This window comes from Cavia porcellus, unplaced genomic scaffold (assembly GCF_034190915.1).
Source record: "Cavia porcellus strain 051 isolate PalLab524CR breed Dunkin Hartley unplaced genomic scaffold, mCavPor4.1 scaffold_6, whole genome shotgun sequence".
Lineage (NCBI taxonomy): Eukaryota > Metazoa > Chordata > Mammalia > Rodentia > Caviidae > Cavia > Cavia porcellus.
Genome location: NW_026947489.1, coordinates 12,908,764 through 12,924,226, shown reverse-complemented (window position 1 = coordinate 12,924,226; position 15,463 = coordinate 12,908,764). Strand labels below are relative to the sequence as shown.

At 40.1% G+C, this 15,463-nt stretch overlaps 2 long non-coding RNA genes across 9 annotated transcripts in view; one reads left to right on the top strand and one right to left on the bottom strand.

The window, feature by feature from the left end:
- LOC106028886 (uncharacterized) overlaps positions 1 to 15,463 on the bottom strand; it is a 110,435-nt gene that overhangs the window by 88,586 nt on the left and 6,386 nt on the right. The window lies entirely within an intron of this gene.
- Positions 12,501 to 14,001, top strand: LOC106028887 (uncharacterized). Its single transcript, XR_001202521.3, has 2 exons — positions 12,501 to 12,922; positions 13,033 to 14,001. It is a non-coding gene; the product is annotated as an uncharacterized LOC106028887 (long non-coding RNA).

The following is a 15,463-nucleotide window of genomic DNA, read 5'->3' as shown; positions in this document are numbered from 1 at the left end:
CATTACTCATATTAACATATTATGCAAAGTATTTTTAAATAATTTTAGCCTATTTTTTTCTTTTTTGCTTTAATCTATATAAGACTGGAAATAAGGTATTACTTTTCACCTGGACTTCAGTAACAAAATACCATTTTTCTTGGGGGCCTTTCAAGACAAAGGCAAAATCTTAGCATTCCTTTAATTTGCTTTGTTTTTCTCTTAGACCTCCCTTTGTTCTTCTTCTCTCTAACCTCCCTAGTAACATTTTTGAGCTCTCATTTTTCTTCTAAATATCTCTTAGAATGCAACTAAGTTCCCTTTTTAAGTGTTGCTTAGTCAAATTCTACCTAGCTGCTTTGATCTTCCATTCCAAGTCAGTCTCTCTTCCCTCACCATTTGTTTCTTTAAATTTCACTCGTTTTCTCCCTCAACCTGTCTGTCTGTCTCTGACATAAATGTATATCTCACTAAGACTCCTACATGTTAAGATTTTCCAAGCAGCAGTGCACCACGCAAAGATGTACAGGAAATTTAGGAAACTAACACTTTTCCTAAATCTGCAATACAATGATTGGATGAGAATAAGCTTTCTCCACCTTGGATTCGTCCAGTAAGGTTATCAGTGTCCTCAGTCATCCAAAAATGGGAATGTATCCCTCCTGTTTGTCACTGATAGAAGCTCATTTTCCAAACAACACTGTAATTGTATCTTCTCTCGAGAGTTAGTACATCACTGGACAAAAGTACAAGGAATCCTAAGCATGACGATCCTGGCGATCTAACCACTTTTACCAGCAACGCAACCTGGGGAGAATCGTGAACTTTCCCTGTGCTTTTTTTTGAGTTGCAGAATGGAAATGACAGTGTTTGCTCAGTTACCATCACAGTAAACTAAAGTAAATCAATGAGGGTGAAGTGGTTAGAACACCTGTATGCCTCAGAAGCACCCTTGAAATGCTAGTTAATATTTCCTCCGTGTTCTCTTTAAAAAAAAAAAAATCTTACATGTATTTAACAAGCCAAAAACTGTCAGTTTCCTCTCTGTGTTCCTGATAGGTGACTACCTTTTCATGTGTAGCACTGAAGATTTGCTTCGTGTATTGTTCTTCTCTATCACAGATAATGACAGGGAATACTTAATAAAATAACGATTTGAAAATTATCAGTTCTCTCTGCCCTAAGGCATGCTCTGTACTTCATTAGCTAAAGTGGGATGCAAGTTTTATTATCAACCCAAAACAAAACCAGAGTTTACTCCAAAGTTAGTGAATTTAGATGAGGTTTAGAAAAAAGCTGCTTTGGATTTTAGCTGATCTCCTTTCTATTCCCAAATGCCATTAGAAGCTGTAGTTTCAGATGGATACCAAATGAAGTCTGGTACATTTCTCTGAATTTTACCTTGAGTTTGTCACTTGAATGAACTCAAATTTCTTATAGCCTCATGCTTGTGTTTACAGTTTCTCTTCTACTTTTATCTCTATGAGAAAAATATTAAGTAAAAATTCAGACATGCTGTTCGATCTGTGAGAAACAGTGTAGTGCCGTGGAGCGTGTACATTTCTGTATCTCAATAACAAATATAACTTCATGCTTATTATTAGAAAAATGTATTTTTTGTAATATGTTCTTTAATGAGTAAGCTGTTTTTGCAGAATATTCCCCAGATCTACCACATGGCATCCCAAATTGATTAGATAATGATTAGCAAAATTATCTATTTCTGTCAACATTTAAAGATCTGTATCACATCATCTCTCATTACTGGCTGAGTTAATCTGACTTTAAAATCAAATTTGTATAATTTAAGCTTTCTCCATTTTTGTATTTTATCCTCAAGAAGTCAGAAGCCTAGACTTTAAGCCAGCTAATTCCCCCAAATTATATGCCAGAGGCTCGGGAAGATTTAAGGATAGATCTTTTATAGCAAAATGATAGGTTCACAGTTCCTGATTGATGATTTTGTACATATAAATGATATATGCCCATTAGATAAAAGGGCCTTCTAGGAGACAAGGTTAGAAAAATTTCTAAATCTCATGTTTGCAGAGATATGAAAAACATGTAGCCTGTGTCTATGTTATTATAAGACAAAATAATCTTAAGTAACATCTATGAAGCTTATACTATCAATGAGCTCTGTGAAGATTATTTGCCTTAAATTGCATTGTTTCATTCCAAAATTAAAATGGAAGCTTTCCACTTACATTTCATTGAACATCTATTTTTTTATCTAACTTAAAAATTTTCATTTAACTAAAAAATATTCTAGGATAATTATTTTTCATTAAGAAATGCACATTATGTGAAACTCTTCCAGAGTACTATGGATACTTTTCTGTAGACTGACCACATTTCATACTATTTAAAAAATTAAAACCTGAAAACAAAACAAAACAAAAATAATGTCATGGGTTTTTCCTTCTTCCAATTTGTAGTCCCCAAACTACTGCTCGTAAAAATAAACTTTACGACATCTTTGAAAATCCCAAAGAACCTCCATCAAGATTTTTTGGCTCAAAAAGAAAGCAGTTTTGATATTCAAAAATTTGGCCTCTCTCAGTCAACTCCCAAAAGGGAAAAATCAGCTAATTTTAGCAAGATGGCAAATTGAAAAGATTCCATAATCTAACTTCGTCTTCAATCATACTTTAAAATATGATCAAACAGTAGGGACTATGGAAAAATATAGAAAATTTCAAAAATAACTCAAAATAGAAAAGTTGAGCATTTCTTTAGGAAGCATTTCTGTTTACAAATTGGAGAATGAATGGCATCTTACTTGAAAATAGCAGCACGTCTGTAATGACATGTCCTGGTTAATAACAACAATAACAGAAAAAGTCCACGTAATATATTCTGTTATTGCACCATTTAAAACAATATTAAACATCAGATTTTTGTCGGCCAAGTATTTCAGAGGTCATCCTAGAGAACAAACCAGCCAAATACCAACACATGGACACAAAGGCACTCACAATCAAGCAACACACAACTATGCATGCACAGATACATATGCATGCACACACAAACACAGAAACACTAAACCTGAATGGGCTTTACTCTGGATTCTTGATAACTCAGGCATATTGTAAACCCTAGAAAGAATTTTAATCTATATGGTTTGAAAATAGGAGCTTTTTAAATATGCTGCATACAATTTGTGATGGTCATCTCTAAAATGCTGCTTCTTTATCCTTTTCCATTTGGCATGAATGAGGCTAATTAATTTCAGGCCATACTTGATGAGGTCAGCACCATACGAGGGGTGCGTGCTAGACATTGCTAATCTCTTTCAGCTGAGAGTGATGAATTAAAGATGAAGCATGCCTTTGCAGGCCTAATTTAGAATGTATATCAAAAACCTACAGCAAATAATACTATACCCTACAACAAAGGAAAACTTGTTTTCTCAGGCTCTCTGAGTTGTGTTGATTTTTAAAGACATTTTCAGTCCTATTTGGAAATCCAGCTGTAGATGGATGAACCATATCAAGAATATCAAGCCATCTCTCACACACATGCCCATGTGGACAAAAGGAAAAAACAGAAGAAAACAAAATACAACAAGCAGGGTTTGATCCTTTGTGTCTTAAAATTCCACCTACGTATTAGGCACTTTTCTTTTTCAAAGCTACCAGAATAACAAAGATCCCAAATTAGCAGTACCTGTATTCAAGTGATGACCACCCAGCTCTACAGGGACATTTCAAAGCCACACGCTAAATGAGGCAGCCTGTTGTTTTTAAAGCAAATATCCTAATGAGGCTTATTAGGTTTTTCCATGTCTTTATTTTGAAAGCCAATAGAGATTGACCAGGTAGATAATGTGATACCTTTTATTAAGCCAAGAAAGAAATTGTAATACAGATGCCTCCAGGCCAAAATGTTCTTATGAAATTCAATGCTAAGCCAACTTCCGAGTTGTGAAGAAGGAGGTACTCGCTGATTTAACTACAAAGAGAAGAAGGAATTAGTCATAATTTCTCAAAGATGACTATTACAAGTCCCTAAGGGTGACAAGAAAGGTGGTTTAACCCAAAGACTGGGAACTGTACCTTGCAAAAACTGCTTCAGCAAAACTAGCAGGCAAAGTCTTGACACATTCCTCGAATGCACTGGAATTTCTAACTGGTGGCCGCACAGTGCCTGACTTCGTCGTATCCCAGTAGCTCTCATTAGAACAAAGCTGCTTCGAATTAGGTCCAATCTACATGCTGAATCAATCTTTCAGCTCTTTGATTGCTTCTGAAAATATTTATATTTCTTAATAATGCACATTTTGTCTTGCAACTTCTGATTAAACCCAGACATGGTTCCCAGAGCCAGCAATGTATACGGAAGGATGATTTGAGACAGGAAAAGGAAGATAAAAAAACAAAACAAAACAAAAAACAACAGATTTTTTTTTAAGTTGAGAAACCACTAGGGAATATAAATATAGTAATTTTTGGTTATGGAAGCATCAGAAAGGTTTATAATAAAAATAGATTGGAATGTCATAGTCACCAAATAGATACTACAAAATATTCATGTTGTGGTATGATTCTTCATTGTGGCTTTGACTGTATGGCTGGTTAGCTATATAGGTTTTATGAAAAATCACTGTAAGAGAGATTTAGGAAAATTTCATATCACTACAAATAATAAACCATACAGGGTAACACATGAAAAATAGATAAATAGTTACAACACAGACATGACCAGATGATTTCATGTATATTTTTCTTGAACAAAGAGCATGGTATAAGGGAGGTCTTTTAAGGGAGGAGGGTGTGAGGATTCCTAGTTTGGGTACCAATAAGAAGGGTTCAGTTTCAACTGTTTCACCAGTTAACTGGCTAACCGTAAATCCTCTAATCTTTATAGTCCATGGTTTTTTCTTTCTGTTTTTATCTGGGAAATGAGGCAAAGTTTTTATTTTCTTGAGAACCCCTCTAGTTTCTAGTACAGTCAGCCCTCTATCAAGAAGTTTAACCAACTGATGGCTGAAAAAAATACATACGCATATATACATATGCTTTTTAAATCGCCTCTATACTGAACACATAAAATTTTCTTGTTATACTTTAAACAACACAATACAACTATTTACATAGGGCTTATCCTGTGTGAGGTACCATGAGCAATCCAGAGATGATTTAATGTCTACCAGAATATACCCACAGTAATGAAAATATTGTGGTGCTTTATGGAAGAGACTTGAGTACCCCTGGATTCCAGTATCTGACAGGGATCCATTAAGGGGATATTAAGGGACAAATGGATTCATTGCTCTCTGGAAGCAAGAGAAAAAAAAATGGAGCTTTCTCCTGAAAAATGCCCCCAGTGTCAGTCTTCTAGAAATGGGAACCCTGCCTCCCCTGCAATGATGACTGTCCCTTGTTTGAACAGAGGTAGCTATTGTGTCTCTGTTACTCTTTTCTTCTTGGGGATCAAGAATGAGAAAAGTATCCAAAAGCAAAGTTCATTTGGTCTGACGATCCCAGTACAGAGATGAGGAAAATAAAGGCCAGTGAGGTTGAGATTTCTGATTTAGTGACTAAGCCAAAATTTAGACCCAACTCTTGAGAAAGGAGGCACACTTCAGGGTACAACACTTACCTAGCATGACTGAAACCCTGAATTCAATTCCCAGCAATGCAAAAAGTAAGTAATATATAAATCTATGTCTCTTTATCTCTAAACCAAGGCATAGTCTATCAATACATGCTGCCGAAGAGCTCAACAAATTTTTAGATTCTGAAAACCAATGAGATTACTTGTGGCCACTTGCTACAAGTCCAGGCTTCTTGCAATTGGAAACAGTAACAGGGTAGGCTTTGAATTCAGACTTCCTGGATTAGAAGAACATGTCTCCAACTTCCTAGCAATGTGAAATGTAGGCAAGCCTCTCAGCTTCCTAAGACCCGTTTCGTTTTCTTTTCATTTTTTTCTTAGATAATGGAAAAAAATAATGTCATCCAGGAAAGTAGCATGAGCTTAACTAAAATAACATGCAAATGCTCACCGTAAGGCATAGTAAATACTGGCTGCAACTGCCATTATCACCCATTTATAGAAAGGAACTGAGAAGACAAGAGTTTCAAATTCTAACTGTCCTTTCTTCAGCACTCTGATTTCAGACACCTTTAAGCCTCAGTTTACTCACCAGTAAAATGGGAACTCAAAATATCTGCCTGGCCAAAATTTCAGTAGAAATCAAACAACTCCTGCATGTCTTGAGAGTACTTTTTAAACTGTTAGAGCACTATACAAATAGAAGAGTTGATTTTTTTTCAAAATATTATTATTTCTAGCTTAGAAAGCCTCTGGGTGCTTTGACTGGTGAACAGATAATACAAAGAGATTATGAATTTCTGTTGGTTCTCAAATAAATTAACTTAAAAATAGGTTCAAAGCAAGCTAAGAATACAGCTCAGTCATAAACTGTATGTCTAAAATAATTGAGGTTCTGGATTCGATCCCAGAACCCTATTCCGCCAAAATGAGTTACATGAAGTGTCACTAAAATAAAAAAAAAAGCATGTTCTACCATTCTGCCCTTAAAATTCTCATAATTTTCTCTCATCACAGCATTAAACAACTATTGGGTCACAAGGTTTAAAGCAGCAAACTCTCTTGGCTTCCCAGTAAAGAACAGAAAAATCTAATTGTAAAAAGCACACATTTTATGCACTATTAAAGGATGACTTTCAAGACACCTCCGTACCCTTTCTCAAGATGCTGTCAAACTTTACTCTTTAACCAGCTGTCTATCGCACGTGAATTTTAAAACATATTCATTATGGAGATACAATTCCATTTAAGCTAAAAAAGCATCATGGGACGGAGAATTGTTTTGTGAGTGGGATTATTAAAGAGTTGGGGCCTAAAGGTGTATGTCTATTTTAAAAAGAAATTTTCTGATTGCAGATAACTTCTCAATTTGATTTAGTGTCGAACGATAGTGATAGGGTTGATAAGTGAGCGTTCATCGGTAATTCATCTTGTGCTGGTAGAAATTTACAGCGAAGCTCTGCTTTCCCAACAGTGACAAGCCCTATTAATCTTCTTCAGACACATTTCAATAGGTGTTCCCATCTGTGCCCAACATCTAAACACTCTGGCATCACTGGTGACTTGAAGATACCTTCATTTCAAGTTACACCAGTGAAAATGTGATACTAGATTATACTCTATTTTTTAACCTAATTCTCCCTCTTCATTCAATTAGCCTTTCTTGCCTGGATTTTCTGCTCATGTGTAACATCATTTCCCCAGGAGAGCTCTCAAAGATTTAGTTTCTTAGAGATGCACAATCTCCCTCAAGGTTAGCAACCAACAAATTTTTACAAATTAAAATTGTGTAGATTCCACTTCCGACAGTCATTGATTGGCCCGATCGTGTATGACCTTAGAAAGTAGAACCTACACAAATAAAGCCTGCCTGTGTACTGAGAAGGTAAGAAAGAAGGAAAGGAGACCAAGTCTGCTTCTATTCGTATTCCAAATGCACTTTATTAGTCAGAACTATGATGCTAAATTTTAGTGCAAGGATACTAGAGAAAGCAGAAGCAATTAGGAAAATAGGGTAGTGAAGAGAAGCCTGTGATATGTTAGTTCAACATGGTTCGCTCCAGAGTATGAAAGCTCTTGCCTTTCTGGTGGACCTCTCTTTAGAAAACGGAAGAAAATAATATGTTACAGAACCAATTATTTTAATTAAAATTGCCTTTTTCACCAGCAACATTCTTGCTCTAGCTGGATACTAGTTTAGCCTAGTGAAGAATGTGTTTGATCTGGATTATACCTGAGTGCTCTTTGGTGCCATGTTCAGTGTTATAAAGGGGTCTGGGATTGCAAAGAAAGTGACTTTGAAAAGCATCTTTCTTGTGCACATTAGAAATCTTTCGAAAGGAAAAGCTATCAGCACATTCTTATTTTGGAAAGATAAATACATCGGCATAAAGATGGAATGTTTTAAACTTTCCTGATTTTTTTTCATATGAGGTCTGAAGACACATGTACACATGAGCTGTGTACATACGTGTGTGTTCACCCAGGCCTTCACGTGTCTGTTACTAGCATGTATGTAGATGTATGAAAAAAGATCCCATCCTCAAAAATGCCTCCCCTTACATAAACTACTTTGCACAATGATTATTTGAGTTTCTGTAGATTTCAATAACCTTATTGTAGGTGGCAGGTTTAAATGTGCCATATTAATAACTTGTTATCCACCACAAATTAAGTCCTTATGTGTCAAAAGCACTCGGCACTGGATTATCTACAAGACAAGTATTTATTGAATAAATGTTGAGTCCAATTTCATTTTAATGTGACTGACTGTATGTTTCAGCCTCTTAGCAGAGATAAAAACACTCAAACCTGTAACAGTGTTGCAACCTTATACCTGACTTGTCTATTTCCATTATTGTCTCCCAACTTAGAATTTGGAATGAAGGCCTTTTTTTCTTCCTTTTTTTTCTTTCTTTCCTTTTTTTTTTTTTTTTTTTTTCCTTTTCTTCTTTGGTTGTTGTTGTTGTGAAGAGCAAGGGGAGAGATAGAAAAACGGCTGGCATTCAGCCTAAAGAGAAATCATTGAAACAAATTAATCCTATGCCGTTTAAATTGACATGGTAATCCATCATCAGAGAAGGCAAACTCTGAAAGCAATCTAGAATCTGCCCTGCTCTTTCACTGGCCCTGGAGGCACAAAGGAGACAGTAGGAGAAGGAGGGGGAAATCATAAAAGTTAGAAATGCCTTAGAAAAGAATAAAATTGGTTATATCAGCGCGCACTGTCCAGCCTCTGCAGCTCTCCTTTGGAAAGGAGAGGTTAACTTTCAACAGTTGCTGCCCAAGCTCCCTCCCAGTGGTGGATCCCTGGAGCCAAGCTCCAATAGTCGGCCTCCTCTTCAGGCTACTGACTGCAGTCTAACTGCAGAGTCGAAAAAGTTGACCATCTGACATTTGGCAGGACCCACAGTTACACAGAAACTCCCCAAAGTGGTAAGGGTCTTTCGGGCCATTTAGGAATTGGATTTTGTTTTATTTTGTCTTGTTTGGTGGACTATAACGGGAAAGAGTGAGGGGATTGTCTTTCTTTTTCTCTACCCCATTATCACCTTATTTTGTACGCTTTGACAAAAGGCATGATACTGTAAGCTTTAAAAGACTCCCATAGGGTCCCGGAAAAACTCAGGCAAGCCACCATTCCCTACCCCTTGTGTTTGTCTTCTATCCTGGAGGCTTATTTCAAATCTCTTTTCATTTCAAAAAGCCTACAATGAGGTTAGTTACATTTGATTTAAAGTTCAAAAATTATCTCTAAAACAGAAGTTTTCTATCTAAGGAGACAGTTAAGATGCAATAAAACCTGGTTAAAAATTTCAATGTGAAAAATAATGTACCTGTATTTTCTAGATATTGGATTTCCAAAATCCTAAGTGGCTTTTTCACTTTAGTTAAACTGTGTGATGATATTTTTGATTGTTAGGGGACAGTACACCTACAGAACATGACCTCATTATTACCTGAACATGTTAATATGGATAAAAACTGAACATTATTTTCAATTCAATAACGTATTCAGTTAGAATAAGAAAATTTGAAATATAGATATATTCACATATATTTATATATAACAAAATTATTCTATTAACAACAGTGAAGATAAAAACCCAAATACATTAATCCCAATGACATAAGGGCAGAAGGACATGAATTAAAAAAAATAAATAAACTACACCCAAAAGCTGCCGTATTTTTATTTACCCAGGATAGAATGTCTTCTAGTTTGTGAAGAAAACTTCGTTACTGAAACTGTAGAATGAATATCACATCTCTTTTCTATAATTAGAATTTTTAGTCACTGGTTTTTAAAGGGAGGTGGATAATTCTTATACACTGATTAGTGTAATTTTAAAGGATATAAGCATAAAGGAAAGTTTTTACTCATATCCAGGGTAAATAGGAAAAGAGAGTTAAAGGCTTTTACATAAAATATTCACCCACATTCATACCAGCTGCAATTTTAAAACTTGTTAGGAAACAAGAAAAGTTTGAGATGTTTGCTTTTAATAGAACCTGGGGTTTGAAATAGTAGCTGTTCAGTAACTGCACATTGAATTGTAGTTCTTGAAAAAAAATTCTGATGCCTTTGAATTTGTTTTCAGTTTGCATGCAATGTAGATTTTTGTGATGTAGCACATGATTTTAAAAGCTACTGAATTAACCAAAATCACAGGAAAAAAATCAGTAAGTAAATAAGCATAGTTCTTTTTCCTCTCAGAAGTCACTAGGAAGAAAAATAACTTTTAAAATCCTTTGCTGCTAAAATTTCACAATACCAGCTTCTTTTTAATTAGTGAGTAATGTAGCAACAAAGCAAAAAGGAAAATCGTACCATAACTTTTGGAAGAAGTTATTAACAGGCATTCAGCAGAGAAACAGTGTTCTCTAATTTTGAAACTTCTTGACATGTGATGCATTGTGGCCCCATCATGAAACACCCAATGTGACATTTGTCACTGGAGTTAATATGCCCTTCCTTTAATGTGTTCAGTTTTGCTTTAGCTATTTAAAGTGACATTATCTCCATCAATTTACCATAGACAAGTAAGTGGAAATCTCTTGGATAAGCTTGATTTATTTATGATAAATTATAATGGATAGATTTACCCTGTACTCAAAAATACCAACATAAATTTTCTTCAAACAATTGACTAAACTCTCAATGACTACTTCCTATGGCCAAGAAACTAAATATACTATTAAGGAGCTTCGTATTCATTTTGCACACAATTTCTTTATTTTTAAAATGCACTTGCAACATTTTAAGAAAGAGGCTTTTAAAGGACAGAAATGAAGTCGATACGTAATTAATGAAATGTTTTCTAAATTCATACATAATATTTCTCTATTATGGCTATCTTTGGCCATCTACTTATTGTCAAATAGAATGCTTTATATTGAATCTGTTTTTTTTTTAATCTTCAAAAAGTCCCTAAAACCAATAAAACAAAAAATACTCCTTAAATTATATTACTCCTTCTAAAATTCACCTTGTTTATGGTTCAAAAAAATTAAAATTAAATTATGTGTTGTTCAGCTTGTACTTTTTTGAAGGACACTGATGTGGCTAATTAACGATATTAATTTCTCTGGATATTTGCCTAACACCTTCACATTTAAGTGACTGGCACCTGATTTCACTTGATTAATGCTTTTCTTTAACATACCAAAAATTAACTGTCATCTTATACATTTCATTATGAGGCTCTTGAAAAAGAGAAAAATTACAGAATTAGATCATCATCTCTTACTTTGTCCAGTTCTAAATAACTACTGGTGTCCACATGGCTTTTGATGTCTTTAGAACTTTCTCAGCAAGAGCTGCCTCGGAGTCTAATATTAATATTAAAAGCTATATCACCCACATCAGACTTGTTTAAATGGGCAGAGAGAGCTGCCTTATGCCCTCACCCCTAGTCATCCTCCTTTAATTCTCCAATCCATTGAAAAGTGGGGGGGGGGGGAGTAGAATGGCATATCACTGGATTTTTAAATAAACAGATTATGCAAATGATGGTCACCTTTTGTTTCAATGCTCTGGCAAAGCTACCAAACTGAAAACCTGATGTTTCTACTTTGAAGTGTCTTTTATGATTTTGCAAGCCACAATAGCTTTACCATTACTAAGTTGCTTCAGCTTGTATTTTAACAATAGCGATTCCAAGGAGCTCATTCAAAACTCCTTTTTGCACTGTCTGGCCAGCCCCCGGAATGTACACGTGAGTGACAGCTTCTGTATGGTGCTTCATAAAGTATATGAACCTTTAATCCACCCAGGAACTTCTAATACCATAAGAATATTTGCACACCCATGTGTGCACACCATCCTGCATATGACCATCCTGGCATGACCCATTCAAATGACACCAACTTTGAAGCCAGCAGAATGTATCTTCTAATTTCATCCAGGTTTTATGGCTATAATTTGGCTACTGACAAGATTCTAAAACTGCTTTTACCTAAATGAAAAGCAAACTATGCATTGGGTGTGGGTTCGGTTGATTTTTGTTCTTTTAATCCCTCACAGAATAATCAGTTGTATACCTGTTAGAAACATTTTTAAAGTGAACTGGTCAGTTAAACACAAGAGAATATTTTCTGACACTATTTCCTTGTTCTGTAAAGTCCATCCTCATGGCGTGTGCTGCATTGATGGATGGCGCTCCTGTCTCTCTGAATGCAAACCCAGCTTGCACAAGGAGGGTGGAGGTGGGGAACCAGACGAGGGCACAGAGCTGAGTCTGCTACCCCTGCAATTAGAATGCATTGATCCTTCCTCCCTCTCCTCCTTCCTCCATTCTTTCCTTTACTCCTTTCCCCCCTTCTTTTCTGTCTTCCTTTTTATGACAGGCCTTTTTGGTAGATTAGTGGAGTTAACCTTCGCTCTGGTCAAGCCCAAGAAGAGTTAATAGAGATCGGACTCCTCCAGACAGCCCTCCGGGTCAGTCATGCCTGCGAGCCTCCAACGCAGAAATCACAGGGTTTACGGGAGAAGGAATTCCAGGCACTGATCCCCGCACACCTGAACACATCCCTCCCAACCCACTGGAATTCTTATTTTTAAAAAAAAAATCTCTCCTGCAAAATGGTTAATTGCATGTGCAACTAAATTTCCTGTTGCATCGAAAAGCCAAACTGGGCAGCCTGAACTGACTCTCCCAAGGGACCAAGAAAATTGAGCAAGGGGAGGGCGACCCTCCCCAGACACAGGGCTGCACACCCACAAGTAGCCCTTGGTTTCTTAAGGAAGGGCAGATTTCTGAGGAAAGGGCAGAAGCGCTAAAGGAAGAAACGAAAAAGAATCTGCTGTGTCCCCACCTTCCACCTTTTCTTTCCCCCAAAATTAGTGCCTACTTGATTATTTGCAGCTGTTTGGAACCTCAAGGTTTGTTCACAGTAGCAAAGGAGACTCGCGCTTCCAGAAGTGAAAAGCCATTTTCCTGCCAGGACTTTCCTGCCTTGAGTTTGTGAGGAAGGTATTTTTCTTTCTTCCAGCAGATCTCCACCCCTCCAGCCCTGGGCTCGAGCCTTGGAACCTCGGTCAGCTCTACGCGTCTCTACGCCCCAGTCACTTCAGCCCTCTGCACCCAGCGCCGGGGCCACAGGCTGGTTCCCACCGCTGGGGTGTGGCCCTGATATCCCCAGAGCGGATTTCCCACCCGGAGAGGTCGGAGAGGTCCTAGGACCTCACTGACGTTTGCCACCGGCCCTCCTGCCTCCTCCTTGACCTTGGACTTCGTGCCGCCTGCCCACGAGCAGCAAACCTGGAGTCCACTGGCCACGCAGTCCCCAGCGGGCTCCGACACCCGGCTGGCGCCCTCGACACGGAGTGGGTGGGTGGTGAAACACACAGTGGGGCTGGGCACGGGGTCCTCTTTAGACACAATAAAGGAGAGGGGAGGCAGAGACTGACCACGGAGAAAGTTCGGGAAGCTTTAGGTGCAGCCTGGGAGGAGCCCTTCAATGCCACAGGCGGAAAGCTAGGGGTTTAGGCCACACCTTTGCATCCTTAGGCTGCCTGGAGAGATCGCGGGTGGGAAACGTGCCCGCATCCCCACGCCACGACTGCCACCCATTGCCGTGGCCACCTGGCCACAGCCTCTCGCGCCGTGGAGCCCGTGGCGCCTGATCTTCGGCCCCACAGCGGCCCGCGCATCACTCGCTGGTGGCGGCCGGCGAAGCCGGGTGTCACCCCGCAAGTCCCGGGTCGGTGGCTCCCGTCGAGGAGAGAGGGGACCAGGCCTGCACCTCGGGGGAGCCCCGGCGGTGGTCAGCAGCTCCCCTCGAGGCTAGTTCCCCTCCCACTCGGCACAGCCCGGTCCCCTCTTTGTCACTCCGGGGGCTTCTAATCACTCCCTATCGATTTCCCTAACTCTTTTCATCCCGTTGAAGACACATCTTAAAACACTCCGGCCCGGAGTGTGCTCTGGGCTTTATCCACACTAATAAAATGATTTACCCTGCTCTCCGCGCTTGCCTCACAGAGGAAAATCGTTCAAGCCCCGGCTATTTGTGTGTGATCAGTAAATATTTAGTGCGGTGACATCCTCAGCTAGGCTGTGGATCGATTCGGGGCCCACCGGGAGGTGCGCAGTGCCCAGGCGGGGCGCGCCCGCCCGCCCGCACAGGGGGCTCCTCCCGCTCTCGCCGCTGGCCGCTGATTTACGGCCTGGGCATCCACCAGGCTGGGGGGTGCAGCGCGCGCCTGGAAAATTGGCTTCCCAACCTTTTTACTTTTGACATTCAGCCACCTCCCCAGGCTCCAATTCTCACCCCCTCCCCCCAGCCCTCCTCCTTGCAGAGGGCGCCCCGAGAGCCCTTCCCCAGGCTGCGCGCCTGGCCCGCGCCCCCCGCGGCCGGGGACCACCTATCACAGCACTGCGCCGCCACGCAGGGAGGCCCCAGCCCCTGTGCCCCGGTCGCCTCCTTCAGGCAGGATGCTCTCCGCCCGCCCACACCTCCAGGGCGGCGAGGGGGTGGAGGAGCCCCAGCTGCCTTTGCGCAAGGAGTGGCTGCTGTCTCCGCTACCCTTTCTGAGACCCTCGGCCTCTGCCCTACTGCTGCGTCTGGTCCTCGAAGCCCCTTGGGCCGGAGGGCTAGGGTGGGAACTTTACTTTGCTCCAGGAGAGACGCTTGTCTTTCCTTTGAAGCAAAAAGACGCTTAGGCTGGAGGTGTGGAGAGCCAGGCCTCTGCCCTGATCCTGCCTGCCAGAAGGCTTCGGCAGAGATGCCCGCGCTCCTGGGGCCCACTCGACCTCCCTAGATGGGCGCATACTATTTCAAGATCACAGGGCTGGTCCCCTGGGCCTGGCAAGTCAGGAAGGGGACTCGTTCCCGAGTGGGGCGTCTCACAGTAGCACCTCGTCCTGTGAGAAGTGCCACCTCGGGATGCTACTTTGCGGGAGTACAACTGAGTAGCACGGAGCCCGCAGGCTTCACTGCTCTCCGGCCAGGGGTGCAGGGCCAGAGGTCCCCCGCACCGGTGCCCACCTGTTAGCCGACCTGTGTCTTGCTCACCTGTACCCTCGGCCTTTACCATTCCCCTGTGGCCCACTAAGCAAAGTGCTCGACCTTGCCGGGTCCAGGCACCCTTCCCAAACGCTGGTGCCCTTTGTCCCACATGTGATTTTCTAAATCACCTTATCTGCAGACTATATCTTTATACTAATGCATACTTAATTGGTCCGTCTTGACTGTCCATATAAAACAATTTAATTAGGGTGCTTTCTTGGTTTGGAGAGCAAAGAAAAAAATCTGCCCAGTGCTTATTGTATTTAGCACCAATACAGGCAGAAAATGTAGCACAAGTTTTTGGTTGAAAGAGCACCTCTGTGCCCATTGAAGGGCGTTGATCCGAAAAGACAGAAAGGACAAGTAAAATCGATTTGAAGCGACCCTCTCTGTCCCTTTCACACCATTCAGAAAC